Raw genomic sequence first — 11,039 nt, forward strand, 5'->3', positions numbered from 1 at the left:
CACAATTACAAGCATACAAATTCCAACCATCGGTTATGAGCCATTAAAAATACACAATTAAACGCCAACAAGAAAGGCAGTATAGGCAACGGCTCTCAGAAGTTTCCAGGGAGCTCGGTCTGCCCTTGAAATCTTAACGCTCCCTTAGGTGAGAGAAGAAGTCGGCCCAACAATACTCGATCCGCCGGCTACACAACCAAGAGACAGTCAGGGACCCACCGACAAGACGGCTTGCTAACCAACGACCAGTATACGAGATTTCCAAATCCAAAACGTTATAGACATAGCCTCCCACAACCAAAAATACATTAACCCGTCAAAAACTACACACCATGTTGGACAGCGACAACAGGTGAGGAAACCAAACACTGAGTAACAACCCAGTTTTAAAGCAACACATAAGCAGTGATCAGCACGGCTCACAGTGATTTTCGCAATCTTGGCTATGAAGCTTTTCTTCTCCTGAGAAAGTAAATTCAGATCGCCCCTTCATACTCAGTATGAGTAAACTAATATATATATATATATATATATATATATATATATATATATATATATGTGTGTGTGTGTGTGTGTGTGTATCATTCACATCTCCTCCTAAACCATAGGACCAATTTCAGCCAAACATGGCCCAGATACAACTTTACAAAGGAACGCTGTAGGGATGAGAACCTCCTAACTGTCAAAGGGAAGGGGATCAGGGCGAAAACGTAGTGTAGCGCACGATGCGCGCATAGCGTACTTTATTCATCCAATGTTGGACAACCGGGCAGTGAGAGGACTTAACTTGCAACGTATTTTACATATAATTCATACCTTTACGGAACGTTTCCTCTCTGGCAACCCCCACAAAACGATAAAAGGAAAAAAGTTTACGTTTACACCTTTTCAGTGTTCATGAAGTAAAACTGCATGAAGCATTAAGTTTGACGTTAATTTATTATTCTTTTCTACTAACTGTATTGCGACACATCCTGTAGACAGTACCCAAATAACCCTGAATGAACCAACAAAATTACATCATTGTACGACACACAGTTCAGCATTTGTTCTTGTTTGATGCGGCCCGCCACAAATTACTCTCTTGTGCCAGCCATTTTCATCTTTCAACATACGTTCTCAATTATTTGCTTGATGTATTCCAGTCTTTGATTTCCTCTATAGTTTTTATCCTCTACAGCTCCTAATACCTTGAAAGCTATTCTGTGATGTCTAACCAGATGTTCTATCATCCTGTCCCTTCTTCTTGTCAGTGTTTTATATATATTACTTTCCTCGTCGATTCCGCGGTGAATCTCCCAATTCCTTAGCTTATCGGCCCACTTAATTTTCAAAATTCGTCTGTGGCACCACATCTCAAATGCTTCGATTCTCTTCTGTTCCGGTTTTCCCGTAGTCAATGTTTCGCTATGTTTGATACTAGTAGATTTATTTCGGATAGGAATGCATTTTTTGCAGGTGTTAGTCTGCTTTTTAAGGCCTCCTTACTCCGTCCATCACGGATTAGTTTACTGCCTATGTAACAGAGTTCATTGATTTCGTCTACTTAGTAAAAGTACGGCAAGTAAGTGCTAGTCTTACGAGGTTAATAGTTCGGTACCGAACATGAGAATTCGGTTTCTGTTGCGTACTATACTCCTATTAAAGGACCATGATTATGAGTATCTGGCCTACGTTGCCAGATATTCTAGAAGTAGTTTCTGGCGATCACGGCATTTTTTCATATGTGTATGTGAGAGAGCAAGGAAGAGACAGAGTGAGATAGCACATATGAATTACAACTGGTGAAAAAAAAATTAATCACGGGACGGTGATTATCAAATTGATTTGTTCGACTGATATACAAGGAAAAACATCTGAATGGGAATTAAAGTGCAGGGAGAAGAAATAAAATCATATTGGTGTGAAAGTAACACAGTAATAGTCTCACAGACGGCAAAGGAGTTGGGAGGGTAGTTGGACGGAATGGATAGTGTATTGAGAAAACATTGACGGATGAATATTAACATAAATAAAACATGAGTAATGGAATGTAGCCTCGAATTAAATCAAGTGATACTGAGGGAATTAAATTAGAGAGACTGAAAGTAGTAGATGAGTTTTACTATTTGGGAAGCGAAGTAAGTTTTAACGGGAGAACTAGGGAGTATTTGAAATGCAGATTGGCAACAGCGAAACAAGCATTTCTGGAAAAGAGAAGAATTTATTAACATAAAATATCAATTGAGGTTGATGAAAAGCTCTCGGGTTTCTAGCGAGTGGCAGTATTATAAATCCGCGACGCTTCGACGAGTGACATACTCATCATATTCTGGCGAAGATCACTACGGAAGAGACGCTGAAGTGCCTGCTCTCTATAATCTTGTATTTGTTGCCATTATTTTTTTTGCCACTGTTACTTAGTAGCTGTAGTGGTAGTAGTAGCAGCAGCAGTAATGTTGTTGTTAGGTCTTGAATCTGGTTTGATATAACTCCTAACTTCGCCAGAAGATGATGAGTGTGTCACTCGTCGAAAGGTCGCGGTTTTATAATACTGCCACCTGGGTGCAAACCCGAGAGCTTTCCATCAACTGTATATGCCGGAAAAGTCTACATTCGCATATATCAATTGCAGTTTTCTGAAGGCATTTGTCTGAAGCGTAACCTTGTATGGAAGTGAAACGTGGGTCCGCGTTCATACTAGAAAAGAAGCTTTTGAAACGTTGTGCTACAGGAAAACTCAGATTTGTTTGTAGGATGTCATTCGAGAAAAGGCAGACTGAATTTCCCACGAGCGATACCTTCTAAATCCTTGCTGACTTATGTACTGATGCTTTTGTATCTCACGAACTCCTGAAGATAGACGTTGACTGTGGATATTGCATCAGAGACACAGTCCCTTTGACGGTTCAGAGATGTCGCTAAACCTGCTCAAGACGTAAACAACTATGCATGAGCAGCGCCTATTAGACGGAGGGGGTCCGACAGCCGATCAGGTCCAGTCATTCCACCAGGAAGAAGGTATACGGCTAGTGTTGTCTCTGGTTCAACCATGCCTAGACAATCAATACCGCGATTCCACCGCGTCCACATTGTTACTTTGTGCCAGGAAGGGCTCCAAACAAAGGAAGTACCCAGGCGTCTCGGAGTGAACCAAAGCGATGTAGTTGCGACATGAAGATACAGAGTGTCAGGAAATATCTATGACATGCCTCGCTCAGGCCGCCCAAGGGCTACTACTGCAGTGCATGACTGCTACCTACGCATTATGGCTCGGAGGAACCGTACAGCGACGCCCCCATGTTGAATAACGCTTCTCATGCAGCCACATGCGCAATAGGCTGAAAGATGCGCAACTTCACTCCCGACGTCGATGGCGAGGTCCATCTTTGCAACCAAGACACCATGCAGCGTGGTACAGATGTGCCCACCAACATGCCGAAAGGATCGCTCAGGATTGGCATCACGCTCTCTTCACCGGTGAGTGTCGCAATATGCCTTCAACCAGACAATCGTCGGAGAAGTGTTTGGAGGCAACCCGGTTAGGTTGAACTATTTAGACACACTGTGCAGCGAGTGCAGCAAGGTGGAGGTTCCCTGCTGTTTTGGGGTGGCATTATGTGGGGCAGATGTACGCCGCTGGTGGTCATGGAAGGCGCCGTAATGGCTGCACGATACGTGAATTCCACCCTCAGACCGACAGTGCAACAATATCGGCAGCATATTGGCAAGGCATTCGTCTTCATGGACTACAATTCACGCCCCCATCGTGCACATCTTGTGAATGACTTCTTTCAGGATGACGACACCGCTCGACTAGAGTGGCCAGCGTTTTCTCCAGGCATGAACCCTATCAAATATGCCTGGGATAGATTGGAAAGAGCTGTTTATGGACGAAGTGACCACCAACCACTCTTAGGGACCTACGCCGAATCGCCGTTGAGGAGTGAGACAATATGGACCAACAGTGTCTTGATGAACTTGTGGATAGTATGCCACGACGAATACAGGCATGCGTCAATGCAAGAGGACCTGCTACTGGGTATTAGCGGTACCGTTGTGTACAGCAATCTGGACCACCACCTCAGAAGGTCTCACTGTATGATGGTACAAATGTGTGGTTTTCATGAGCTATAAAAAGGGCGGAAATAATTTTAATGTTGATCTCTATTCCGGTTTTTTGTACAGGTTTCTCAACCCTCGGAACCGAAGTGATGCAACACTTTTTTTGATGTTCAAGTAGTTCAAATGGCTCTTAGCACTATGGGACTTAACAGTCCCCTAGAACTACTCAGACCTAACTAACCTAAGGACGTCACACACATTCATGCCGAAGGTAGGATTCGAATCTGCGACCGTAGTGCACGTGGTTCCAGACTGAAGTGCCTAGAACCGCTCGGCCACAGCAGCCGGCTTTTCTGATGTGTGTATCTTCGAACTCAATATGTGATCAGTAGTTCTGAATCAGCCGATGTTAAGTGTATTGATTTTTTTCCTTATATACAGGAGTCATCTGCTCTTTTTTTCAGATCCTTGGGACTTTGGGTTGGATGAGAGACTCTCGATAAATGCAAGCTATGCAAGGGGCAATGCCGCATTGTACTCTCTGTTAGACGGAACTGGACGCAGCGAGTGCTTGGCTTCCAACTTTAACAGTTGCTTCTCTGCGCTGGAGGTAGTGATTTCTACGTCCTCGATGCCTGATGCTATGTGGGATCAAACGACAGTACGTCCTAACGGGACATGACACTCATAGTGTGATAGAGACGAATGGGCATCCACGTCTAGTGGACGCGATCTGGCGTCGATTCCCAATCGATGCAGGGCTAAGGCGTGTGTTTGAAGCGGCGGTGCAGCGCTGCCTCAGACGCCAGTTGTGGCTGACAAGGCGTCCTCGGCTGTCACGGCCACTGCGCGGGTCGCAGGGCACTGCTGGCCGCGTCGCGGCGCTGGTGGCGTCGGTGAGTCGGGGCAGCGCGGGCGGCGCCGAACCGCAGACTCCTACGTCAGGCGACCCTCGCTGTACGACAGATGGGAGTCGAACGTATCTCGTCTGCTCAACAGATCTCGACCGATGCCCTGGTGAGTGGATGGTCTCGTATTGACAGCACCAGGGTGATGCACTGTTTTTCCGCTTTCTCGGCATCGTCACGTAGCCGTGATTGCCGAAAAACCAAGCCAGCGACCTGTTTAGCCCATTCTCTGGTACTTCATCAAGGAAACTGGGAACGCAGCTAGACACGACGTACTGGAACAATAACAAAACCATTCGCTGTGTTTGATTCTACCTCATTCATTCTTTTTAACACGTGCTGTCAGTTTCGACACCAAATGGTGTGATCTTCAGGCGCCAAGCGTAATCTGCAATCCACAGCCGTTTTCATGTGCAGTGATCAGAATCGTATGTAACGGGCCAGTTAATGTTGGCCCGCTGCATACGATTCTGTCCACTGCATATGAAAACGGCCAGTAGGTTACGCTTGGGGCCTGAAGATGACATATTTGGTGCTGAAACTGGGCACGTGTTATAAAGAATAATCGGTGCTAGTGGTGGTGTTTCCAGCATCAGCAGGAGACGTGGAATCCACGCCATTCTTTCGGACCACAACTTTCCTCACCCTATTCGGAAAAACTTAGTCCCCGACATCTGCGGCATGTTACTTCACAGAAGACTATTTACGTGGATGATGCGAATAGAAACTAAGTTATTGATATTCACTTCCATCAATGTATATGTACACTCCTAAAGTTTTACGCTACTACTGTTCACACAGTCACAGTCACAGTATGAAGTTAGTTGTGTTTTATTCGGGATACTTATTTTATACACTGCATTTGCGAAGTATGAAATATGAACACAATAATTCTCCTAGAGTACTATTATGTTTACACGTATCAGAAAAGAATCTATATCCAGCTGTACAGAAACACTAAATATTACAAGAATTTCCAAGGTTTATGTACGAGAATGTAAAGACTAAATTACCTAACACACTTAGTGGGTAACAGGTGCAATGTGCATCACAGGTAATGAAACGACAGGTGTGTGTCATCTTCTGAAAAGAATACTTGAATACTGCATGAGCTTCAGAGTAGAGCACGGAAAGGGATTTAGTAAGATGTAGTACTATCTCTCTTGGATTTCCTTCCCTTTTGTACAGTTTAATCAACCACAACTTAGTGATAGCTTATTCCATAAGAAATACCGTTTTACAAGCACTATTACGACGTATTATCTTACGTAATGAAACTATAAACATTATTAGAACAGCCACACAAAACAAATTCGACATAAATGCCATATCTCCTCCAGCCTCTAGAAGGTGGAGTTGGTTGCATATGGTTAATATCCCATTAGCTGACACGTCGGTCATCAGTAAGAATGGCTTCAGTGAAAATGTACAGAGCATCGTTCTACACAGGCTCAGCCACAAAAACTGACACATTTTATTCGTCTTAGGTGCTCTCACAGTTTGAAATAATGCAACGACAGTTCAACCCATAAGACTCACGTAATCATCATCTAAATAATCATAGTATATTTCCAAGTAACATTACATTACGCTCATGTTCTTACTCATCCCATGCTACACCTGCTCCAGATTCTGCTGTCAGCTAGTTGAACTCGAGAGATCACTGACTGCGGTACAGTAGTGGTAACTGTAACACCATCTCACGTCAATTCGGTACCTCAGCTGTGAGAGTTTCACAGTGTGTTGCTTTGAACCATTTCACAGGTGATGTGAATTAAAAAATCCTACCCGTAGGTAATGCCGTATCTGTGCTGCATCTGTCATAAGCGTTGGTAAATTTGTAATGATTGCTCTTACCTTGAGTTCCTGTAACTACTGTTACAGAGTCTTCCATACCTAACGACAGGAAAGAATTACAGACAGAAATCAAGCCATACGGCTCAAAATTAAAGGAACAAAACCTTCATAAACAACTGAGGCGTTTTGTTGACGTCAACTCACTTATCTACTACAGCATATCCCTGAAGGACTCTGGAACCTAAAACTCATATATTTTCCTTAGCAACTTGAACATTCTCGGGACGAATTAAATATATTATTCGACAAGACAATTCCACCGTTGTCAACTGTAACTTCGAACTGTATACTTTTCCGGAAGCCAAGGCTTCCCGTGGTTTAACCAAGCACTCTCTCTACAATTTCTAGCGCAAAGCTTCTTTTTCGACCACTGAAGAACACACATCATCAGACTCAGTACAAAGAGCTGCATGCTCTGGTAGAATATATTGAGTACACATTGCGGGTGTCATTGGATAATGCACTGTCCCTTTTCCCCGAAATAAATGTACACCTGTTTCCACATTTTTGACCTGAGATATAAACTATAAAACTCTTGCTGTTTAGTTGTTGTTTACAGCGATGTTGTCTTGCGAGGTCTTTCTCAGGTAAACTCACGGCACTTGGAACTGGTGATAAACGTCCACGTACGTTATAACTGTGATGCTCGAATAACTGATCACAGCTCACCTTTCCATTCACATGTATCCAGGCTACGTCGACAGAAGCGCAGAGATTTACACACAATGTGTCTCGTCTGCCGTCTCATCAACGTTCAGTATACAATCCTCCCATCTCTCCCGGCCCTTAAATCACTTGTCTAAAAAACCAGCAGCAGAAACACTCGTTTGCAGCAAAGCAAAATCCTTACGGTCCCATTACATCAGCCAACCGCATTCCATACGTCCTTTTCAATAGCAGAAGTCCTACATTCAAGTGATCTCCCGTAGTATTTCAGAGAATTAAATATTATCTTGATTTTCAAAGTCAATTAATAACACATCTACTAAACGACCATCATGTCTGCCTTGGGAGAGATAGTCATGGCAAAACTATTCCACCTGGTACGCAAGATATTTCAGTCAGGTGAAATGTCCTCAAATCCAATGAAGAATGTTGCAGTTCGAATTGAAAAGTAGGTTCTTATAGCTATCAGTACTTAGTATAGTTTCCAGAAAAACCCAATGAAGGTATAATAATTCGAATTTCAGAAAAGTTAGGTTCTATCATCTGTGAATACTCTGGTTTCTGGAGAAATTTAAAAACATCAGAGGCAGTTCTGTACCTGCGACTAATTTTAGTAGACAGGGTAAAGAAAAACATCCCTACGTTTAAACAATTTCTAGATTATGTTCGAGTATAATGACGTTTCTGGAGACTAGAAATCTACTCTGTAGGAATCAGCATGGGTTTCGAAAAAGACGGTCGTGTGAAACCCAGCTCGCGCTATTCGTCCACGAGACTCAGAGGGCCACAGACACGGGTTTACAGGTAGATGCCGTGTTTCTTGACTTCCGCAAGGCGTTCGATACAGTTCCCCACAGTCGTTTAATGAACAAAGTAAGAGCATAAGGACTATCAGACCAATTGTGTGATTGGATTGAGGAGTTCCTAGATAACAGAACGCAGCATGTTATTCTCAATGGAGAGAAGTCTTCCGAAGTAAGAGTAATTTCAGGTGTGCCGCAGGGGAGTGTCATAGGACCGTTGCTATTCACAATATACATAAATGACCTGGTGGATGACATCGGAAGTTCACTGAGGCTTTTTGCAGATGATGCTGTGGTGTATCGAGAGGTTGTAACAATGGAAAATTTTACTGAAATGCAGGAGGATCTACAGTGAATTGACGCATGGTGCAGGGAATGGCAATTGAAACTCAATGTAGACAAGTGTAATGTGCTGCGAATACATAGAAAGATAGATCCCTTATCATTTAGCTGCAAAATAGCAGGTCAGCAAATGGAAGCAGTGAATTCCATAAATTAGCTGGGAGTACGCATTAGGAGTGATTTAAAATGGAATGACCATATAAAGTTGATCGTCGGTAAAGCAGATGCCAGACTGAGATTCATTGGAAGAATCCTAAGGAAATGCAATCCGAAAACAAAGGAAGTAGGTTACAGTACGCTTGTTCGCCCACTGCTTGAATACTGCTCAGCAGTGTGGGATCCGTATCAGATAGGGTTGATAGAAGAGATAGAGAAGATCCAACGGAGAGCAGCGCGCTCCGTTACAGGATCATTTAGTAATCGCGAAAGCGTAACGGAGATGATAGATAAACTCCAGTGGAAGACTCTGCAGGAGAGACGCTCAGTAGCTCGGTACGGGCTTTCGATAAAGTTTCGAGATCATACCTTCTCCGAAGATTCAAGCAGTATATTGCTCCCTCCTACGTATATCTCGCGGGGAGACCATGAGGATAAAATCAGAGAGATTAGAGCCCACACAGAAGCATAACGACAATCCTTCTTTCCGCGAACAATACGAGACTGGAATAGAAGGGAGAACCGATAGAGGTACTCAGGGTATCCTCCGCCACACACCGTCAGGTGGCTTGCCGAGTATGGATGTAGATGTAGATGTAGAAAGCTTTTGACAATACTGACTGGATAATACTCTTTAAAATTGTTGATGTAGCAAGTACAAAATATAGGGCATGATAGGTTATTTATGACCTGAACACAAACCAGACAGCTGTTACAAGAGTCGGAGGACATGAAAGGGATGCTTGGTGAGATGGGAGTGAGACAGGGCTGTAGCCTATCCAGTATGTTATTCAGTCCAAGCACTGAACAAGCAGTAAAGGAAACTAAGGATAAATTAGGGAAGTAAATTAAAGTTCAAGGAGAAGAAATAAAAATATTAACGTTTGAGGATGATTTTGTAATCCTATCACAGAGGCAAAGGACGTCGAAGAGCAGTTGAACGGATTGATTTTAGAATGGGCGTCAACAAAAATAAAACAAGGGTAATGGAATGTAGTCGAAGTAAAACGTGTTAAGCTGAGGATGTTAGATTAGGAACTGAGACAATAAAAGTAGCAAACGAATTTTGTTAATGGAACAGCAAGATAACTGATGATGAACGAAGCAGAGAGGACATAAAACGCAGACTGTACATTCCAGAAAAAGATGAATTTGTTAACACCTAATATAAATTTAAATTCCTCTCACAAGGTATTTTTCTGGAGAGTAGCTTTGTGTGGATGTGAAACGGAGCAGTTCAGACAAGAAGCATATACAAGCTTTCGAAACGTCGTACTGTAGAAAAATGCTGAAGATTAAATGGGTACATCGACTATCATATAGGAAGGTACGAAACAGAACTGAAGAAAAAAGAATTTTTGGGTATAATCTGACTATCAGAAACTACACATCCTGAGGTATTAAGGAATTCTCTGTTTGGTAACAGAAGGAAGTGGGATGGGGTAGGGGGGGGGGGAGGGGTGTAAAAGTGAGTGTGCCCATGACATGAACACACTAATTAGGTTGAAATGGGTGTAGGTTTCAGTACTCAATCAGAGGTGAAGTAGCTTGGGCAGAATACATTAGCGTGGAGAGCTGCATGCAACTAGCCTTCGTACTGAAGACTTCGACAACAACAGCAACTACATATTATAGTTACTGTCATCTGTTAACTAAAACGAAAGAAGTTCTATATATGCAAAACATTGTTCTGGTTTAAGAGAGGGTGTGGATTTCCTTAGATGATGAGGTTAAATTAATAAAAAAATAAAAAAGTTATTTTCTTCTGACATATCGCTACAACGAAGTGAAACAGCACAAACATAAAACTACGAGGAATAGAAAAAAACAATGAACCCACCAGCAGTTACAATACCCTCAGATTGCAACTTATTCCTAAAGACACGGTGCGTTCCACAGCAAGGTCGCTTCCCAAGAAACTGCCGTTAATGTGTGTCGTTATTGTTGCTGACGTCAGGCACTGACACGTGCCAACCAAGACTACAATGTGTCGGAAGCACTTCTGGCACTAAAATTAGCGGTGTGGAGAAAGCACTGTAGCTCTCGTCAATTTTAACTCATCTAGATAGACTTTCGTCCATCTAAATTCACTCGGTTTTTGTAAAATAGGGCTACTCAAAAGAAGTGACGATAACCCTATGACGATCACCCCTTCACCGCCGTGTTTAACCGTCTAAATAAATATATCCTCAGTTCGCTACAACATCATCCTCTGGTAATTGATAGAAAAATTAATTGCGCCACCTGCCTCACTACGGAAGTA

Source organism: Schistocerca americana, chromosome 4 (assembly GCF_021461395.2).
Source record: "Schistocerca americana isolate TAMUIC-IGC-003095 chromosome 4, iqSchAmer2.1, whole genome shotgun sequence".
Lineage (NCBI taxonomy): Eukaryota > Metazoa > Arthropoda > Insecta > Orthoptera > Acrididae > Schistocerca > Schistocerca americana.